The sequence below is a fragment of the Pristis pectinata genome, chromosome 24 (genome assembly GCF_009764475.1).
Source record: "Pristis pectinata isolate sPriPec2 chromosome 24, sPriPec2.1.pri, whole genome shotgun sequence".
Lineage (NCBI taxonomy): Eukaryota > Metazoa > Chordata > Chondrichthyes > Rhinopristiformes > Pristidae > Pristis > Pristis pectinata.
Window position 1 is genome coordinate 32,496,151 of NC_067428.1, and position 21,561 is coordinate 32,517,711.

Consider the following 21,561-nt stretch of genomic DNA (forward strand, 5'->3'; position numbering starts at 1 on the left):
ACACATGGACGTGCAGATGACAATAAACTCAACTTTGACTTTGACAAGCATGGAAAAATACTAGAAAATTAGTTAGAAGCAAGAACTGAGGCACGTTTAGCAACAATGATGATGCTTCCGAGGACAAGTGGGCTCTTTTTCTGGAGAGGATTTGAAGATTGTGGAATAATGTAACAGCTGACAATTAATGCAATGACTATGTCTGTGTTTATGTGTAGGTGAGATGGGAAATTGAAGAAAATTGGAAAACGGCCTTGATGGAAACTGATCCTGTTTATTGGAAGGTAAGATTATAACGTAAGTCCACTAGAAATAAGTACAGGGGCCCCGCAGCTGATTCCTTTAGTCTTTTGGCCCAGCATTCATTAACACCATGACCGATTCAACCTTTGCCTCAACTCTATGCACCTGCTGGCTCCCCAGACCCCCCTATCACCCTGAGCCTATAACCCCAAAGTCTATCTCATGCCAGAAGGTGCCTAGGTCTGGAATCTGGGTGAAGGCAAGGCTGACCTGAAAATCAAGGCACTTAGTTCACAAGTTTAATGAATGTGCTTACATTGATGTAGCGCCTTACACATCTACAGAAGCCAAAAGTGCCTCCAGCCAAATGAAGTGTCCATTGTGCTGGAATTTCAGCTTTGAGATGGAATAAGTCAGTGTTGTTGCAGAGAAGTTAAGGGCATGTACGTGCTGACACATTGCCATTAGTCTGGACCTCAGGCATTTCCTGTTTTCATTATTTCTAGGGTTGAAGCGTTGGCATTTTTATTACACAAAGAAACAGTACAGCCAGGACTGGGGATGGCTGTGTACCTTTAAGAGAAGGAAGACAAATGTCCCGATAATCCAGTGTTGGATGAGGTCCATGATGGTCTTCTCCCAACAGTGTCATGGAACCTGTAACATCAAAGACCAACGGCAGATGGGGCCTCAGTTTAACATCTTCCTGTCCGTATTACAAGGAAGCACTAACGCTTGCAAAATGAATAATCCAATATTGGACTCCAGCATGTGGAGGGATGTGTTGAGGACAGTCATGCATGAATTGTGAATATTCAGTCTGACAGCAGGTATTCCAAAAGATTAATGGCAAAAATAATTACTTCAGAAATTTCCAATTTGGAATTAACAGAAGCTGCATGGGATCTGTTTTTTGGCTTCTGATTAACCACCTGCATGTTTGATATGAGTGAGGAGGATGTCTTGATACAGAGGTTTGAGTAAGTACACATAATTACTTTCGGCAGCGTGTGGAGCAGACAGATCATGAAGCAAATCAGAATCAGGTTTATTATCACTGACTTATATGTCATTAAACTTTTTGTTTTGGTTTATTATTGCCACATGTGCTGAGGTACAGTGAATAACTTGGTTTTGCATGCACTCCTGACGGATCATTTCGTTACAACAGTGCACTGAGGTAGTACAAAGGAAAACAATAACAGAACGCAGTATAAAGTGTTACAGTTATAGAGAAGGTGCAGTGCAGGCAGACAATAAGGTGCAAGGCCATAACGAGGGAGATTGTGAGGTCAAGGGTCCATCCTATTGCACTAGGGAACTGTTCATAATCAAAGACCCCACCCATCCCAGATATTCTCTCTTCTCCCCTCTCCCATCAGGCAGAAGATACAGGAGCTTGAGGGCACGTACCACCAGGCTCAAGGACAGCTTCTATCCCACTGTGATAAGACCATTGAACGGTTCCCTTATACGATGAGATGGACTCTTGACCTCACAATCTACCTTGTTATGACCTTGTACCTTATTGTCTAGCTACATTGCACTTCCTCTGTAGCTATGACACTTTACTCTGCATTCTGTATTGTTTTACCTTGTACTACCTCAATGCACTGCGTAATGAGTTGATCTGTATGAACGGTGTGCAAGACAAGTTTTTCACTGTACCTTGGTACAAGTGACAATAACAAACTAATTCCAAAACCAATAGTCTTATAACAACGGGATAGAAGCTGTCCTTGAGCCTGGTGGTACGTTCTTTCAGGCTTTTGTGTCTTCTGCCTGATTGGAGGGGGGAGAAGAGGGAATGTCCGGGGTGGAGGGGTCTTTGACTATGCTGGCTGCTTTACCGAGGCAGTGAGAAATGTTGACAAGAGTCCATGGAGAGGAGGCTATATTTGTCTTCCTGATTGCTTGCTACACCTGCATGTTAACTTACAGTGAATTGTTTAGAAGGACACTTAGATCTGTTTGAACATCAACATTTCCTACTCTGTCACCATTTAAACATCACTGTGCTTCCCTGATTTGCAGGCTGAAGCGAATGCCACGTTCTCACTCATTCACTCAGCTTGTCTGTACCCCCTTGAAACTCCTTTACATCTTCCTCCCTACTGACAAGCCCATCCAATTCTGTATTGTCAGCAAACCTGGAAATATGACATTGTTTATTCCCTCAACCAAATCACTGATATAGATTGCGACGAGCTGGGGTTAATCACAAATCCCTGTGGTTACCACACATTCCCTACAACATCTTGACATTTACATTTTTTGGCTCTTAGCATAAAACCTAGTGTGTCATTAATTGAAGCAGGATGCTGGAGGGGGCACATTTAAAAATCCTTCAATATGGCAAACAAGTCAAGAGGGCTGCTAAAGGACATGAGATACAAAGCTTTATTAATGGAGGCATGGAGTATAAAAGCAAAGAAGTTATTGTAAAACACTAGGGAGGTGTCACATGGAGGATTGTAGATAGTTCTGGGCATCCCAATTTTAGAAAGGATGTCAAGGCCATAGAGATGGTGAAGTTGAGCTTCACTTCAATGGTGCCAAGGACGAGGAACTTTGGTTACATGAAGAGAGCAGAGAAGTTCTGAGTATTCTCAGAGCAGGGAAGGTTAGAACTAGATTTGACAATGGTCTTCACAATTGTTAGTGAGTTTGGTAGTGAGTGAGGAGATGCTATTTTCAGTGGTAGGAAAATCAGTAATCACAGGTTTAAGAATATTGGCTAAAGAACCAGCCATAAAATTGCTTTTATAACACGATGAGTTTGATTAGGAGGCCAGAGGAAGCAGGTTCCATAACAGAAGAATCTCAGAAGGAAATTGATAAATAGTTGAAGGAAAAACATTTACAAGACAGAGGATTAGGACTAATTAGACAGCTCAATCAAAGGCATAGGGTGAGATTTGCAAAATGACTTAAAATAGATTCAATAAGCAAGTTGACAAGGAAACATTCTGCGGGTAATGTGCATGGGTGCTTAGTATATCAAGTAGGAACCTTTCATAAGGCATTCCTGGGAGATGCCTGAAATGAATGTAAACCTTTAATACTAAGGTGGAACTTCTGTCACCACTCCTTCCTAAATGCGCTTGGATAGTCAGAACCTGTGATGAATGCATTCCAATGATTTCTGGGGCTTGGAGACACAAGAAACTGCAGATGCTGGAGGAACTCAGTGGGTCAGGCAGCATCTGTGGAGGGAAATGGATAGTTAACATTTTGGGTCAAGATCCTTCATCCAGATGAAGGGTCTCGACTTGAAACGTTAACTGTCCATTTTCCTCCACAGATGCTGCCTGATCTGCTGAGTTCCTCCAGCATCTTGTTTATTTCTGGGGCTTGCCTGGTCCTCTGCAGAATCTTAAATCAAAGTCTTAAGTCATCACAAGATTCCAAATTTTGCAAAGGTGGAAGGAGAACTGACTCTCCAAAACTTCCACCCATTATCCATCAGCATTGTCCCTTTCTACTTCAGAGTTTTTTGTTCCTCAACTATTTATTCAAACCCTTTTCTGAAAGTCATGACTGAAACTGCCTGAACTCCAGATTATAACCACACACTGGGAGAAATAAGCTTTCCTCAAGTCTTCTCAGGTTTTCTTCCCAATTGCCAGTCCTCAGGATCCCAACCTTTCTGCCACTGGTGTCTCTTTACTTACTTATCTAAATTCTTCCTGAGTTTGGAAAACTTTTAACAAATTAGAACTTGATCTGCATTTCTATGGGAAGGACAATCCCAGTTTTCCCAGATTAACCATACAATGCAAGTTCCTTGTCCCTAGGACCATCCTTGGAATACTCCAAGGCCTTTGCATTCCTTCTTATAACATGTGCCCAGAAGTGAACATAAAACTTTTATTTTAGCCAAAATAGTATTTTTGTAGGGATTCAAAATAACTTGCATGCACTTGCAGTGAATGCTTCCTTAAAGGCCAGGATGTAGAATGCTTTTCCAACTGCTTTCTTAATCTGTCCTGAAAACTTCAAAGATCGGGAGAAGCATGCACTCACCTCTGTCTGACTGCACACCCCGAGGAAGTGATATCTTTTGATCTGATTGCCTGGTTTGTCCAACCAATATGCACTACTTTACAACTGCCCAACATCCCATTGGTTTATACGGCCTCTTCTGCATGAGGTGTTGGATTTAATATTTTGTGAACCTGAATCTCTCCCACACCATCCAGTTGTACCTCAACTGATATTTCACTAAAAAGTCCCATTAAGTTCCTTGGAGTGCGTTGGACCCTAGCTTCAGCCAGATTACGAGTTCCCACAGCCTTCCCATGCAGAGGTGAGAGAGTTGCAATTGTGCCAAGCTGACACAGAGCCAGCCTGTAATACGGCAGTAACTGTGTTTATGCGGTGAGTCTGCAGTGTTGTTCACACTAACCAAACAGAAAAATCAAATCCCAGCAGTTATAGAATACTAAAATATCAGGTTCCCATGAGGAAGGTTAAAGCAAGCATCATTATTTCCTACTTCTAAAGTTTGCTTTGTGCTTGTATTTATCACATTCATCCTTATCTTTAAATTCACTTTTGCTTTAACTCGAAAGCCACTCTGCACCTCTGCTGTACCAAAGACCTCTACTTGAACAGCCATTGCCCATTCCAGCTGGTGTTTACAACCCTCTACGTGCTTCCAGGAATTAAAGCTCAATTTCCTGCACACTGCTTTGAGCAATCAGGCCCGTTTTATTTTAACTTTCTCTTGCACACTTTCATTTACTACTTGTAAGAAATGGTAGTAGAAATATGGCTGTTTGTAAATACAATGTATTTACATAGTACCATTGAAGTATGAAAACTTCACACAAGAGCCATCAATGAGGTTTAATACCAAGCCAACGCAGGAGCCACTGGGCTGAAACATGCTTACATTTTGCAGAGGGCAAGGTGCTTCTCATGGATCAGCACACTCCTCATATCTGTGCCTGTACATTGCAAGAAGGGAGTGTGCCAGATGTTCGGAAATCTCTTCGCTTATTCAGACCTCAAGACCACCTTGAATTTTTAGGGTTTTTTTGTGGTCTTCAAAGTCTTTTTAAATGCTTCCTTTGGAAAAAAAAGGCAGAAACCCAGTCCGAAATGCCAGGGAGTCTGGCTCTCTGGTGTATTATAATGATTATATGGTGTGATGTGACATAACTGAGCACAGCAGAAGTTGTGTTTGTAACATTGAGGGTTTGCAAGTGGGACAAAATTGTGCATAAACCACATGCAGTTTCCCAAAAGAAAACCTTATTCATAAACATAATTAATACAGCATGGCTTATTTTCTAAATATGACTTTGGCACTAATGGATGTGTAAAGAGTTCTACTGCAGCTTGATGCAGGGTCCTGTGGGTATTCCTGCTCCCATTAGAGTTTCTTTTTAAAGAGCCAGATATAACTTCAGTGGCGAACGCTGCCACACAGGATCAGTTCTGTAAGCTTTCATGCAATTAATGTGCCCTCTGATATGCTGGGAGATGATAAGGTTGGTATCCATAGCCATGCTGATTAATTATAGCTGAACGATTGGTCGATCGTTTGCCAGTGTTGTTACTTTGATTCGGAGAAGCACTCAGCCTAACTAATTTGGTTCCTGTAATTATGACACATTAGGTGTTCTTGAGTACACACCATTGTGAAGCTGGAACAAACTTGCAGTGGTTTTCAGCTGCAGCAGAGATGGGCAGGAGGAGAGACATTGCTTGAGAGGAAAAATGAAGAAGAGCATTTTATCTCAATATAAGAGGTTGTAGATCTCAGAGACGTAGATGGATCCAGTATCCTAAATGCTAGTATTCAGGAACAGCTAGTAATGAGGAAAGCTAACAGAATATTATCAGATATTGCTAAGGGAAATGAGTAGAAAGCTGGCAAGGTTGGGCTTCATTTATATTCTTTCTCTTCTTAGTCTGTCCCTTGGGGTTGGGAATGACTGACCCACTCTGGTTTTGGGGTTCTGCAATGATTAATGAGGCTAACGTGGGAACCACAGACTGTTCCACGGATGGGAAGAAAATGGCCAATGGGCAGCTGGGCAGGTGGTCAGTGGGCTGGAGCATTGCTTCCACCACTTACGTCGGGCCTCGTGTGCTCCCCATGTATGGCCTCAAGGTTGCTCCTTCTCCATTTTGAGTTGTCATAGGCCAGAGATTCCCAGAGGTCAGAGGAGTCTCAGGGAGGCTTTGAGCACATCATATCGATTTTTTTTTTGTTCATCTTGTGACTTTGACAGAGCTCGGAATGGAGCCAACTCAATGTGACCAGGGCCTCGATAGCAGAATGGCCTTCCTCCACACCGTAACCACCACTTGTGAGAACCCAATCTTAAGTCTTAAAAAGATATTGGCTGTCTACTCTATCTGTGCCTTAACTGAAGTAAGTTTACAAAAGTGATGCAGTTATATATTGGTTACATGGGTGTGCAGTAGAGCATAAAACATCGAACAGTACAGCCCAGGAGTAGGCCCTTTGGCTCACGATCTTGTGCCAAACTAATTAAACTAATGACACCTAATTAAACTAATCGCTTCTGCCTGCATGTGATCTATATCCCTCCACTCTCTGCATATCCATGTGCGGCACGGTAGTGTAGCGGTTAGCATAACTCTATTACAACGCTAGCGACCTGGGTTCAATTCCGGCCGCTGTCCATAAGGAGTTTGTAGGTTTTTCCCATGTCTGCATGGGTTTCCTCCCACATTCCAAAAGACGTACAGGTTAGGAGCTGTGGGCATGCTATGTTGGCGCCGGAAGAGTGGCGACACTTGCGGGCTGCCCCCAGCACATTCTCAGTCACGCAAAGAGATGCATTTCACTGTGTGTTTCAATGTACATGTGACTGATAAATAAATATCTTATCTTATATCTGCCTCCACCACCACCACCCCCGGCAGTGCATTCCAGGCACCTGCCATTCTCTGTTTAGAAACTTGCCCCACACATCTCCTTTGAACTTGCCCCCTCTCACCTTAAATGCACGCCCTCTGGTATTAGACATTTCAATCTTGGGGAGAAAAGTCCCAGCTGTCGACTCCATCTATGCCTCTCATATATTGTATACATTAAAGACAAATAAAAAAATAGAGTGCTAGAATTTTTTTTTACAAAATATATAGTAAAGGAAAGGAACAGGACTAGGGTGACTGTTCTTTGGTAAGAATTGCATACAATTTGGCTGCACTTAATATATTATGATTTATGCTAATGACATATTGTTACCATCTATTTTCAGCAAAAATGGAACACTGGAGCAGGCATTTAACTGTGTCTCGGTTTCAGTGTGCAATCAATTTGTTATAATTTGTTCCACATAACCCTACTCTAACAAACAACTGATCTGCCAAATTTCTAGTCAGCCAGTTGGGAGGTTTAACTAGGTTCTATAAAAGATAACTTGCATTTCATCAGAAGTTGTCACTTTGGGTTCATGATGCCCTTAGTTTCAAATTTCTCCCCTTTATTTAGAAGCTATAAGCTATTCATTAAATTGTGACTTCTTCACTAAGTTTTCCACTGAAGTTATTTCCTGCAAAGCAAAAATAATGGGGATGTTAATTTTGCACTGGCTGACACTTCTTGTCTTTTTGACTGCCTTGGAAATGCATCTTTATGAAAGAATCCAGCACTCTACGGTTCATTTTCAAAGCTAAATTATGTCCTCTTAATTTAGGGATGACGAGGTTGACTTGATGAGTTGAATATTCTCATCTGGCATCATTCAAAATGAGCAGAGCAGAAATACAAAGATGCCATGAATTTTCTGCTGTGACTCCTGAGTAAGATTCTCTGTTTATGCCAGGAGGTCTACCATGTAAAGTTTATCTTCTTTTAGTGGTATCAGCTGCAGTTATCTGACTTCTGAATTTTTGGTCAAATACATGCATGAAAAGGTCTTGCGTGAAGACTACACCATCAACCGTAACATTCCAGTGTTTCATTGGCTGGAACAGTCTCTGAAAGGTAAGAAAATAAGGAGTAGAGGCCCTTGTGCATGCTCTGGTGTTCAATAAGATCACAAACAATCTTTTACCTTGGTGCCAACTTCTAAGTTAATTTTTAGCCCTATGAAATTCTGTTAAATTCTAGTTTTCCTGCTAAAGGCATACAGAAATCATAGAACAGTACAACACAGGAACAGGCCCTTTGGCCCACAAGGTACTTGCTGACCATGATGGCCGTTTGCACTGCACATCTGCCTGCACATGTGCCATATCCCTCCATTCCCTGTCTGTTCACGTGACTGTCTAAAGGTCTCTTAAACATTGTTATTGTATTTGCTTCCACCATCTTCCTAGCATTGCATTCCAGCCAATTTTCACTTTCTGTGTAAAAAACCTGCACTGCACATCTCCTTTAAACTTTGCTGCTCTCACCTTAAAGCTGTACCCTCTAGTATTTCACATTTTCACCCTGGGGGAGAAAGACTCTGTGTATCCCTGTCTATAGATTGATTTTCTCCAGAACCCAAGATCGAGGCTGGTCTATTACCTGCACTAACCACATATCACTTAATTCCCCGAATACCCAAAAATCTACCCAACATCGTGAAGCCATAGCACCACACAGTTGAAACATTCAAATAAATTTGTATTTTATGGAAAATTATAGAGAGCCAAGACTTTGGGGTGAGTAATCCCATTTTTGAAGGCAATTCATATTTTCATAGTGGTCATTTAATTTACTGTCAAAACAGACCCCACCATTGTTGAGAGTCTGCTAAGATTACAATCAGTGTCGAGTCCACAGCAACAATGCGAAGAACTTAAGGCCGAACAGAAGAATAAAAGGAAATAATACAAGTAGGCCCACTCGGCCCCTCCAGCCTGTCCCACCATTCGATATCATCATGGCTGATCTACCGCAGGCCTCATCTCCTCTTCCGTGCCAGTCCCCAACACCTTCAATTCCTTGATCGTTCCTTTACCTTCTTCCTCTTTAATACCCCCAGTCATCCAGTCTCCTGGATAGAGAATTCTAGAGATCCTCTGGAAACAGTTATAACAAGATAGGTACTGACCAATATGTTCCTAACCGTGCTGTCAAACAGGGGGCCAGCTCTGAAATAGATTTAGTAATGTGGCCATCTTCTGCTGTGTTGTAGAAGCAAAGACCAGGGTTCACAAAGGTAATATAATTCCCACTCCGGCTTTGTAAGAAGTGTATCCAGAAACAATCCACCAATCATCATGATCTTTGCATCCAGATTTTAACATTTTAAAACTGAGAAGTTAGATTGTATGCCATTTTAAAATGTGCACCATTTTGAAATGTGCAATTAATGTTGTTACAAGTAAGTCTCCATAGTTTTATTGTGCCTTATGTTCATTTTGCAGTGCCTTTATCAGCACAGCCATTAAGTGACAACTTTTTTTAGACCTCTATTGTGGTAGACAACAGAAGTTTGTACTGTGTGACTGATTTTTTACCGTGAGTTCGCCTTTGAATTTATCCTTCAACACATGATAATCAATGACCTTGCACACAGGAAGGAAATACAGACAAAGTATTGACAAATATTTAATCCTGCTTGAGATTATCATCAAAGGAATTGTTTGAACAAGGACGGCGTGTTAATAAAGTAGTACCTCTAGAGTAATGAACTAGTGCAGTGAACTAGACAAGATAACATCATGGACTGAATAAAATGAATTTTGCATGGATTACAGTCATTGAAAATTTAGGCTGCTGTGTGTTCATTAAGTCCTTATTCATATTTCATCTAAATTCTGAAAACAAAAGATGGTGAACTCCAGAGATTGGTTTAATGAGAGCACCGGCTGAACCTTGTGCAGAAGAAAGGAAGCTGATCTTCCTGAGCTACACCTGATTTCCAGAAAATGGGAGTCAGGTAATTGTGTGCCTTCCCTTGAGACCACACCAGGATGTGGTCCAAGCCAAAATGGCTAAAAGATAACAAACTAATTAAAGCAATGCAGAAGTCCTTTTGAGAGTTGGTTATGGGTCAGACAAATGGCTTGTACACTATTTTAAAAAAGGTTTGCTCAGGTAATTTTCAGGAAGAAGGAAGAGACATCACAGAGTGGCAAAAGTAAACATTACCTGCATAGAACCACATCAGCAGAATGTACAGAAAGTTAGTACCCAGAATGAAACTGAGCATCCTGCTCCAGGTCAAGAGTACTGGAAATAATGAGTAGTGTCAGGCATGGTAACATCTAACTATCAAATCAATCAGATGCAATAACTCTGCTCAAATCTGTGAATCCAATTACAGTGCAACGTCTGAAGGCCACTGTCCTGCATTGCACTACAAACCTAATCCATCCAACATCTGCGAGCTTCATCAGAACCTCAGACTGCTGCCATGCAAGCTTCAACCTCATTGCTAATGGCTGTCAAGATAACTGCGGTCCATATCTCCAATTATGTTCAATATTATCCCTACATTAAAAAAACAAATTTCAAATATTTATGGTTAATTTAGAACAAGTTATTTAGAGTTAGTGGTTCCATCCAATATTTCATCTTTTAAGTTATTTTTTAGCCATGATTTAAGTTTGTTAAATTACAGTTTTTTGAAAAGACACATATATTTTGATTTTCTCCAAAACTTATAACAGATATTTCAAAGAGTTGTAACTGCTTGGTGAATCAGGTCTGATTGATCTAAAAATAAATGAGTATTTCGGTAAGGAACTTAATCAAATGAGAGGATTCTACATTTTCACAAACCATTACAAGAGGAATCATTCCTAATGCCCAGAAGGTTTCTTTCCTCCTGACGTTGCTTGATAATATCTGCAAAAATAGTTTATCCAAGAACATGGACAAGTCCAGCTGAACCCATCTGCACATGATGGGTATGGATTGAGGTTGGTTGAGGTTGGTTGAGGTTGGGGCCAGGATGGGTCCATGGTCTGTCTGAGACTGTTACATTTAATATGCTGGTCAGGCCAGACATGGAAAAAATTATAAGACCACAAACTTGGATTGGCTTCATATTGTGCGTGTTCGGGTCAGGTCTGGGTCAGGTTTTTATTTTATGCTCGAGCAGAAATCCAAATCCAACCTTGGTAAGCTATTACTGAGTCTAGAACATCTTGAATAACGTAGCGGACAGAAGACAAAGAGTTAGGACCTATAATTATCTATGTTAATCGAATCTATTCATCAAGGCAAGGCTTTGGAAAACAAATTACAGAGCTCGCATTTCACGGACCATTAAAAATGCGAGATTTACAGAACTTAGTGTTTGAACATCCTGGAAGATTTCTGAGGGAGGTGGTAATCAGAAAAAATCATAAATGGAGCTGTGTGGTCTGCTACTTTTCACAGTACACAATATAAGCAAGAGCAAATGCTCCTTTGTGCAAATATTTATTATTTGTACTTTTGTTTCTGCGAGTTCTCAGTTATTTCTTTATCCTCCTTTGTCTCAACACTTGTAGCTTTACAGAAAAGTGAGGTCCTAAAATTTAACCCCATTCCATCTGTTTCTCAGATACTAAATAGCCTGTGATGCTCCCTGGATGTGGGCAGGAGGTGCGTGTATACTCCTGGCAGGAGATATATCAGCTGCTGTGTTGATTCACAGTGACGGGAGTGCAGCTTTTCCAGGAGAGTGCAGTTTATGGAGGTTACTGTCCTGTCTGTATTGTGGGTCCACTTTTCCAACTTCAAGTGGATCAGTACTTTGTATGCTGGTTTGTAACGTTACATTCTACGCAGGGTGTTGTGGGTCAAAGGGCCTGTTCCTGTGCTGTACTGTTCTATGTTCCATAACTCAATTTAAACAAAATTCAGCCTAATCAAAGTTTAAAACTCATTAAGTTAAGATTTCTGTTAGTATTCAGGGTGAGAAACCTGTATCCTGCCTCCGTTATTTCCTTCACGCAACCTGACCTGTGCCAGTGGTTGTACACACCAACCTTCCTGCTCAGGATGGTATGGATGGTCTGGACTGAGTAATTCTCCAGGAAGTTGTTTCTGACCCCTTTCATTCCACCCCACCTACCACCATCACCAAGTATGTCTGCCAAAAGCAAAACTTGAACTCCTGGTTAAGATTCTGACCTTCAGCAGCCAGGCTCCCCTGCACTGCATTGGTGAATAGGCAAAATATCCCACAGGATCTTCGTAATATAAATTGTTATAATGTGCGTGTTTATTGGAAAGTTCATTCCTGTCATTCAAAACCAATTATACTCCTATAGAGTTGAATGAAATTAAGACAATTCTTGGGGTACGTCTTACTTATTGTAACACAAGAGGACGCCTTTCAGTCCATTGGGTTCATGCTACCTCCAGGCATGGGCAATCCCATCAGTCCAACTTCCCCTTCTCCTTGTTTTTCTGCATCCCTGCAACTTACTTTTTCTAAGTATAAAAGGATAAAAATGTCGGAACAACATTGTGGGCTGAAGGGCCTGTACTGTGCTGTGATGTTCCATGTTCTATGTTCTATGTGACCACCACTTCCCCCTCTGTGGTACAAATTCAGTCCGAAGATTGAGCAACGAATTTCCCAAACTCTGAAACATTCTTTGGTGCAACGAATAAGCAGAAAATGCTGGGGTACATGATCCTGGAAAATATATTGTTAAGTGAAATTTTGTCTGTAGAACATGTTGAGCAAAGTGCATTATTGGGGATTTCTGTATAGTGTCTGCCTTCAGGTGGAGAACGTTGTGTTATTCCTTACAGCAAAAAAGTAGCTTTGTAAATCAGAGAGGCGAATGAATGTTTGTAAGTTATGGTTGATTTGTCTGAGGAAGAATTCTTAGAGTGACGATTTTCAATGGACACTGTCCAAATTCCTTGGGCAACAATACGCAGAGTGAAGATTGGAAGAGACATGTCCTGGTGCCAACAGAGGACATTTCTATTACTGTATCGGATGCATCAGCTCTATTGCCCTCTTCAAACTTAGTTAGTGCCTCAACAACCATCTCACCACCACAAGTCCCTGTCACCTCATGAGTGAACAACTCACTCCAACGCACAGTTAGCATTTATTGGAGTGCTGTATGTACAATTCCATGAGGGATTGTTGAATTTCTTGTTGCAACAGTCAGGAGTCCACAGCACTGATCACCCTGCTCCTTGTGTTCACAAAGATCCTGCTCTCCATTACCCCACCTCGGTCAGGGGTGCAGTTAGATCTTCATTACTCAATCTATCAGATTGCTTAACTCATCAAGATTTGCCAACTGCTGTGGATTTTTGCACAGCTAATTGCAAATATCTCTTTAATTCACACAAGCTTCACAAACCTCGCTCTGCAAACTTAACATCTGTTGTCATGGCTGTCAGATGGATTAGAACAATCTATTTATACAGTGCCCCGTCCTGACCTGGAAACATGAAACCACCTGAAGTTTACCAGCATTGGGACAATAGGCATTTCCAAGAATGTAAGCTGCTGAGAGAGACCTTTCCAGATCCTTAATCAAATTGCACTAAACATTTGTCGCCTTAAGCACTTGATAATCATTTCTAAGTTTCAAAACAAGTTGATCAGTAGTTAGATATTCACAAAAAATAAACAAAAACTATTCAGAAATGTAGCAAAGACCAGCAGCTGTTCAGGAGAACAGTGAAATAAACATTTCTCTGAATGAGAAGGGATGGCACAAGTTGTGAGTCTACCTTAAAAATGTGTCATCAAGTCACTGGAGGACAGGTCACAAGAGGACACATCATACGGGGACAGGTCACACAGGGACACGTCACACAGGGACATGTCACACAGGGACACATCGCACAGGGACAGGTCACACAGGGACAGGTTACACAGGGAAAGGTCACACATGGACACCATGCAATTACAGGTCACATGAGGACATGTCACATGAGAACATGTTACATGGGACATGTCACACGGGACACATCACATGGTACACGTCACACAAGTACAGGTCATACAGGGATATGTCATGTGAGTGCAGGTCATACAGGGACACATCACGCAAGTACAGGTCACACAAGGACACGTCACATGAGAGCACGTCACACGGGACACATCACACAAGGACACATCACTTGAGCCATGTGCACCAATCACAATGCCAAGCAGTGTCAGGTACTGGTGTGGAAACAGTACAACTGCATGATAGATATTGGCACTCACTAAAGATCAGCTTCCGTGCCTGCAAGTTACACTCCTTCGTCTGCTGTTTCAATTAACTTATTTATTTTAAATGGATTAAAATTTCCATGAATTTTGTCCAAATGTGTTTGTGCACGAACACCGGTCATTACTGCATCTCCTCAGATTGTACATCATCTCCAGATAAACTTCGGGGAAAGTGATGCCACATGCAGAGGACCCAGCAGGTTGTTCTGCAGGTTGCATCTGTTGAGGCAAATGGTTGGTCGACATTTCAGTTGGAGACCCTGCATCTGATGCAGCTCGATCCAGTGAGTTCCTCCAGCAGTTTGTTTTTTGCTCCAGATTCCAGCTCCTGCAGACTCTCTTATGTCTGGAGAAACATCAGCCTGGAAATTCCACACTGGTTCAACCAGGGTCCAACTGCAAACCCAGCAAGGAACTCCTGAGAACAGTTGGTTCCATTACTATGTGAAAGGTCTCTGGCATGTCAGCATAATTACAGTCAAGCACTGGTTAGAGCCCTGTGGAACATCAGGGCTGATCTTGTGACCCAGTGAAAAAAATGGAATTAAACAAAAGAAGAAAAATAGGACATTAAAGTGCTTACTGTACAGATTATTGGTATTAGTATTGGTTTATTATTGTCACTTGTACCGAGGTACAGTGAAAAACTTGTCTTGCATACCATTCATACAGATCAATTCATTACACAGTGCATTGAGGTAGTACAGGGTAAAAACAATAATAGAATACAGAGTAAAGTGTCACAGCTACAGGGAACTGCAGTGCAGGTAGACAATAGGTGCAAGGTCATAACAAGGTAGATTGTGAGGTCAAGAGTCCATCTTATCGTACAAGGGAACCGTTCAATAGTCTTATCACAGTGGGGTAGAAGCTGTCCTTGAGCCTGGTGGTATGTGCCCTCAGGCTCCTGTATCTTCTGCCTGATGGGAGAGGAGAGAAGAGAGAATGACCCAGGTGGGTGGGGTCTTTGATTATGTTGGCTGCTTCACCAAGGCAGCGAGAGATAAAGTCAGAGTCCATGGAGGGGAGGCTGCTTTCCGTGATGTGCTGGACTGTGTCCACAACTCTCTGCAGTTTCTTGCGGTCCCAGGCAGAGCAGTTACCATACCAAGCCATGATGCATCCAGATAGGATGCTTTCTATGGTGCATCGATAAAAGTTGGTGAGTGTTAAAGGGGACGTACCGAACTTCTTTAGCCTCCTGAGGAAGTAGAGATGCTGGTGAGCTTTCTTGGCCGTGGCATCTACATGGTTGGTCAATTAATTAACTATAGGCCTCTAACTGACAAAGAATTAGGAAAAGATAAGTCACAAAGGTTGAGAGTGTGGAGAATTTACACTTCATCTTTGTTCTTTTATGGTGAAACAACAATAAAACATGAAAACAGGATCCTCAGCCTCCTGAATCTGAACCAACCATCCCATTCGCATCTACACTCATCCGATATTTACCTCTCCTCATTCCCTTCACCTCCTGTCACAGTTTCTATCACTCCCTTACACACTAGGTAAAATTTATGGTGACCAATCCACACATCCTTGGGATGTGGGAGCACCCGGAGGAAACCTATTCAGTCACATGTGAAGGACATGAAAACTCCACACTGGCAGCACCAGAGGTCAGGATTGAACCTGGGACACTGGAGCTGAAATTTTAAAAAATGAAATGAACTATCACGACAAAAGGATCAGGAAAACAGGTGCCAGGACAAAAGAAAGCAACATTGAAGCTTAATCAAAACAAACGTCTTTTGGACTTTAAAATTGACTTTTACTACTACATTTGTATCTCATCCATGTAGGTCAAAGTCTTGCCTCTCCAGTAGTATTGGGTGTGGAGTTCAGTTGCTGATTTCACAGAGTTGCATTCTTAGCATGAAGGAGACCCACTCCATGTGGATACCAAGAGACCACAGATGCACTTTCCATAGCTTCCTGAAATATGCCCCAGCTGGTTAAAGCTTCTTGGGATAAGCACTGTTTTCTAAATCTGGCCTTCTGACCTAATGCAGTTGGACTAAACTTTAAGATTAGTAAAAAAAACACAATAAAGTGTAAAATTTGTTGAACACTTACTGCGAGGTTGGTAGTTCATTACTGAGTCCCTATCATTGGATAGAGCAATATTTATAATTCTAGTGAATTGAAAATAGGAAAACAGAGTAAACACACAACGCAGGCTGTAATTATCTAATCAGCCCTACTCCTCTCCCCAATGAAATAGAGAAGGTCTATTGACATCAGGACTCCATATTTTTACCTGCTGCCATCAGAACATCCATGGGAGGCTGATGGAACTTCATCACATGTCCACCCTCAGCCAAGGAAGTGGACGAGATCCAGTTATGTTGAGTCACCTGAAAAACATGATGATGCTGGGGTAACTCAGCAGGCCAGGCAGCATCCGTGGAGAAAAGCAGACGGTCAACGCTTCGGGTCAGGACCCGTCTTCGGGACTGAAGATAGGAAAAGGGGAAGCCCGATATATAGGAGGGAAAAGCAGAGCAGTGATGACAAAAGAGGGGAGGCGGAGTGGGCACAGGGTGGTGATTGGTAGATGCGGGTAAGAGATAGTGATAGGCAGGTGTGAGGGAGGAGGGGATTCCAGCATCTGCAGTCCTTTGTTTCTCTAGTTTCCCCTTTTCCTATCTTCAGTCCTGAAGATGGGTCCTGACCCGAAACGTTGACCGCTTGCTTTTCTCCACGGATGCTGCCTGGCCTGCTGAGTTCCTCCAGTATCATCGTGTTTTCCATCTAGATTCCAGCATCTGCGGTCCTTTGTTTCTCATGTCGAGTCACCTCCCATCTTTGAATTACCCTTTAAGGAAGGCAAATGACCTGTTCTTGTAAGGTGTGATGTTGGGGAAAAGCCAATTGTTCCCTTTTCCTGAATGAGAAGAAACTGTAAGGGACACGACAGGAGGTACAGCAGCCTCTGACAAGGGAACATATTAACCTGCCAGTGGGATCCCAGCAAAGCCAATGAGGTGACCGGGGTGTTTCCATCCTTCCCGCTCTACCCCTCAAGATGTTTCACGTTTATCTATATTTTATTTAATCTAATAATTCATATCACCATGTATTTACTTGAGAATATATGTATCTTTTCTGATAGTTTTTGTTTCACAAGTTATTTAAATCCCATTTTTTAAATAAGTGTTTTAAGTATTCTTCTCATGTATAGCAGTTAGAAAGCTCTTTACCAGCAGAGAGATCATAGAGTCATAGAGTCATACAGCACGGAAACAGGCCCTTCAGCCCAATTGGTCCATGCCGACCAGACGCCCCATCCAAGCTGGTCCAACTTGCCAGTGTTTGGCCCATAACCTTCCAAACTTTTCCAATCCATGTACCTGTCCAACTGTCTTTTAAATGTTGTTACTGTACCTGCCTCAACCACTTCCTCTGGCAGCTCGTTCCACATACAGACCACTCTTTGTGTAAAAGCGTTGCCCCTCAAGTTGCTATTAAATCTTTCCCCTCTCACCTTAAACCTGTGCCCTCTAGTTCTTGATTCCCCAGTCCCAGGAAAAAGACTATTCACCCTATCTATGACCCTCATGAGTTTATACACCTGTATAAGATCACCTCTCAGTCTCCTTCACTCTAAGGAATAAAGTCCCAGCCTGACCAACCTCTCCCTATAACTCAGTCCCTCAAGTTCTGGCAACATCCTTGTATAATGTAAGGCATGGAAAAGCCATTGGGGTCCACCTCTTGAGGCCAGGTTGCTGCTCATGGACCCCTCCAGTGTGTGAGACAGCTGGGGCAGAGAGGTCTGCATGCAGCTCTGTTTGTCCTGCAGGGCTCCAGAAGTAAAGTTAGCTGCAGAACCTGCACGGGGCCGAGCAAACAAGGTGTGGAGCATCTCAGTCCATTCACCCAATCCGTTCAGCAGTTTTCTTTCCATAACTGCATCTTTATCTACATACTTATATCTACCACATACATGCATTGTGTTCCACTCTATAATCACATCAAATTCAAGTCTTTGACTTCACTCTGCTATTTGCTGTAATGTGCAATGAATCATCTTCCTCGAGCTCTCCTCTCAATGTAATTTTTCTAGGTGGCAGCAGCATTGCCACTGATGTGAGCAACATCCAGCACACTTGTAGACAATAAAATGAAAGGTTTATTCAACGTCAGTTTATTGAAATCAGTGCCCTTTTATTATTTGCAGAGGGGGAATAATTAGACACGATACACATGTCCTTAATCTCAGACAAGACCACAGTCGAATCTTTCAGTCTGGCTCCCATTCAGTTTATTTCACTTTTATTACAAGGGAAAGGAAACTGCATCAGGTTCTGTCACATTTGATTCTTTCTCCTCATCCTTTCAGATCTAAAAGTTTGGGGTTTAGAAACTGTAGTCCTAAACTCTTCATTTTAAAATTCTTAAAACTCCTAATCCTAATCCTGGATTTAAATTAAACAGCAAATGACTTGATTATCTGGAGGCTGTATAGAAACCAATAAGGTTTAATTTTGTTTGAAAGCATCCAAATAGCTTGATAGCTGATCTTCTTGTAAAACTGACAAGATGCTTTCAGGATAAATTAAATTCACTAGCCTTTAATAATGGAATTTCAATCCCATATGCCTTTGATTCATCTTTTATGGTTGTCCTTCTGCATGCAGTAATGAAAATCATCAGGCTATTTCTCTGAATGGCAGCTTGTTCAACTGCTGCTTCCTGAACATCTGAAATCAGTTAACTTCCCCTGGGTCTTAACAGGAACGGCAAAACAAATAGGAAACGACTATACCATCTTCCTGTGATGCAGTTTTCTTGACATTATGTGAATCAGTGGTCACGGAAATGTTTAACATTTTCTGTTATAAGTTACAATGAAGTCCATAAATGCCTAAAAGACAGGTGTACAGTTGTCCCTAATGACAAAGCTCATAGCAACAACCTGAGCAAATTAACCACAACATTTACATTTCAGACCTATCAGAAATAATTATCCAACTGGCTTGTTACAACAATACTGTAATACATAAATTCCCAATTATATTAAGACAAGGTTTGCTTATTCATTAACCTTGGCACAGCTGAGATGAGGCTGGATCTCATTGTTTAATCAATGTTTTCCCATGTCTGACTTTATGGCTCAACTGCTGGGGAAGAGGTAGCTAATCAGATACAGATCAGCAACATCTGAATTTTGGAAAAATATTTCCAACTGAGAAGTTATTGCCATTGGAACGTGCATTAAAGGCACAATGAAGTGGTATTACATCGGAGTGTGTGCCTGTTTTACAAGACTCCCCAGGAGCAATATTCTATTACGTAAGAGCCTCAAGTTATCACATACGATGGAACAGGTCATGCCCCGTGCAATCTGCAAGGGACTGGCACCATGGGGAGTGGAGCTTGAGGGGAAATTGGGAGTGCTGATTGGGGAGAGGGGACTGGGATAGAGGATTAGGGGAGAGAAGGATCATTAATTGGAGGGTAGGGGAGAGACTGCTGTGTGCTGGGAGAGAGAGACCATCACTGGGGCTGGGACACTTGGGGAAATACTACTGGGGGTGAAAGAGAAATAACTGTGGTGGGGAGAGAGGGGATCATGGGAGACCATTTTGGAGAGGATGGGCTTTTGGGGAGGTGGATGGAAGGGGTTAACTGATGGCAATGTGTGAAAGAGACACATGGAGGGAGAGAGGGGACGGTGGCAGTGGGTCAGTTAGATGGTCAGGGAAGGGGGTGGATGAGGGGTGGAATGGGGTGATAGAGATGATTGGGAGGACAGAGCATGCAAAAGAGGACAGGTAGAATTGTCAGTGACAACGAAGTATAATATCTAACCAAGAGCCCTCAGGTCCGGCAGCAACGGTCAGGGCCCATCTAGTGAACGGGCTGAGCCTTTGCTGTTCCACTCTATCTGTGTGTGGAGCTCTTCTGCACAGCACAACTTAGCACAAGTGACACTGAAGCGGGTGTTACGCACCATCTGAAGTCACAGCCCATTCCCAGTGACCTCCCTGCACATGCATGTCATAGTGATCGGGAATCAGGTACAATTCTGTGGTGAAGAACATCAGACCAGTGCCTGATTTTCCAGGTAAGGCTTCCTGCAACCACCCTCCCTCACGTCATTAGATTCTGGTCACGTTTGTTTGATGCAAGTGCCCATTCTTGCTGTAAGCCGAGAAGAAAGTGGTTCAGAATTTAAAATGCTGGAAACACTCATCAGGTCAAGCAGCATCTGTGGAGAGAGAAACAGAGCAAATGTTTCTGGTCCAAAACCCTTCATCAGAATTGAAATTTTAGCTTTTATGTCAAATTTCCAGCATCTGCATTTTAAAATGTAGAAGACCTAAACACAGTGGCAGCCGCAGCAGCCACAGTTAAATACTTATTTCTCAGGTTTATTCGTGCCTTTTTGCTGCTGTTACCTGCCCAGTGGCATTTCCTGTGGAGCTCTTATTCCACAGTGGAAGAAAAGTAGAGGTAAATGGAGAGATGTTGAGGAGGCAGCTGGTATCCGTGGCAAATGCGATCTTAAACATTTGACTGAGAGGAGGAAAACTGAAGACGTTTGACTTTCCAAAACATGGGCATGAACTTAAAGCTGCTGACTCTCTCCACCGCCAGTCCCCAGCGTAGACTGGGTCATGTTTGGCCTCCTTCCCCTTCCTGAATTCATCGATCAGTTCTCTTGCTCAATGTCCGTACAAGTTGTGTATAGTTCATGGTTAATTTATGTTTTTCTTGTGAATGCTGTGTATCTGATGCCATGTGCCTGTGATGCTGCTGCAAGTAAGTTTTTCATTGCAGCTGTGCGCACATGGACTTGTGCAGATGACAATAAACTTGCCTGCATTAATTCCCACTAGCCTAACGGCATGATCATTGAATTCTCCCACTTTAAATAATCCCCACACCCCCCCCAACCATGCTTCTTCTTTTTTTTCCCTTTCCTAGCCTTTCTCTTTTTTCCAACCCCCCTTTTCTTTCTCTCCTTACCTTTGACCCATCCCCTGGTGGATCTGCTCTCCCCTCCTCCCCCGCACCTGCCTATCACTATCTCTTACCTGCATCTACCTATCACCACCCTGTCCCCACCCTGCCTCCCCTCTTCTGTCCGCCTATCACTGCTCTGCTTTTCCCAACTATATATTGGGCTTCCCCTTTTCCAATCTTCAGTCCTGAAGAAGGGTCCTGACCCGAAATGTTGACCGCCTGCTTTTCTCCACGG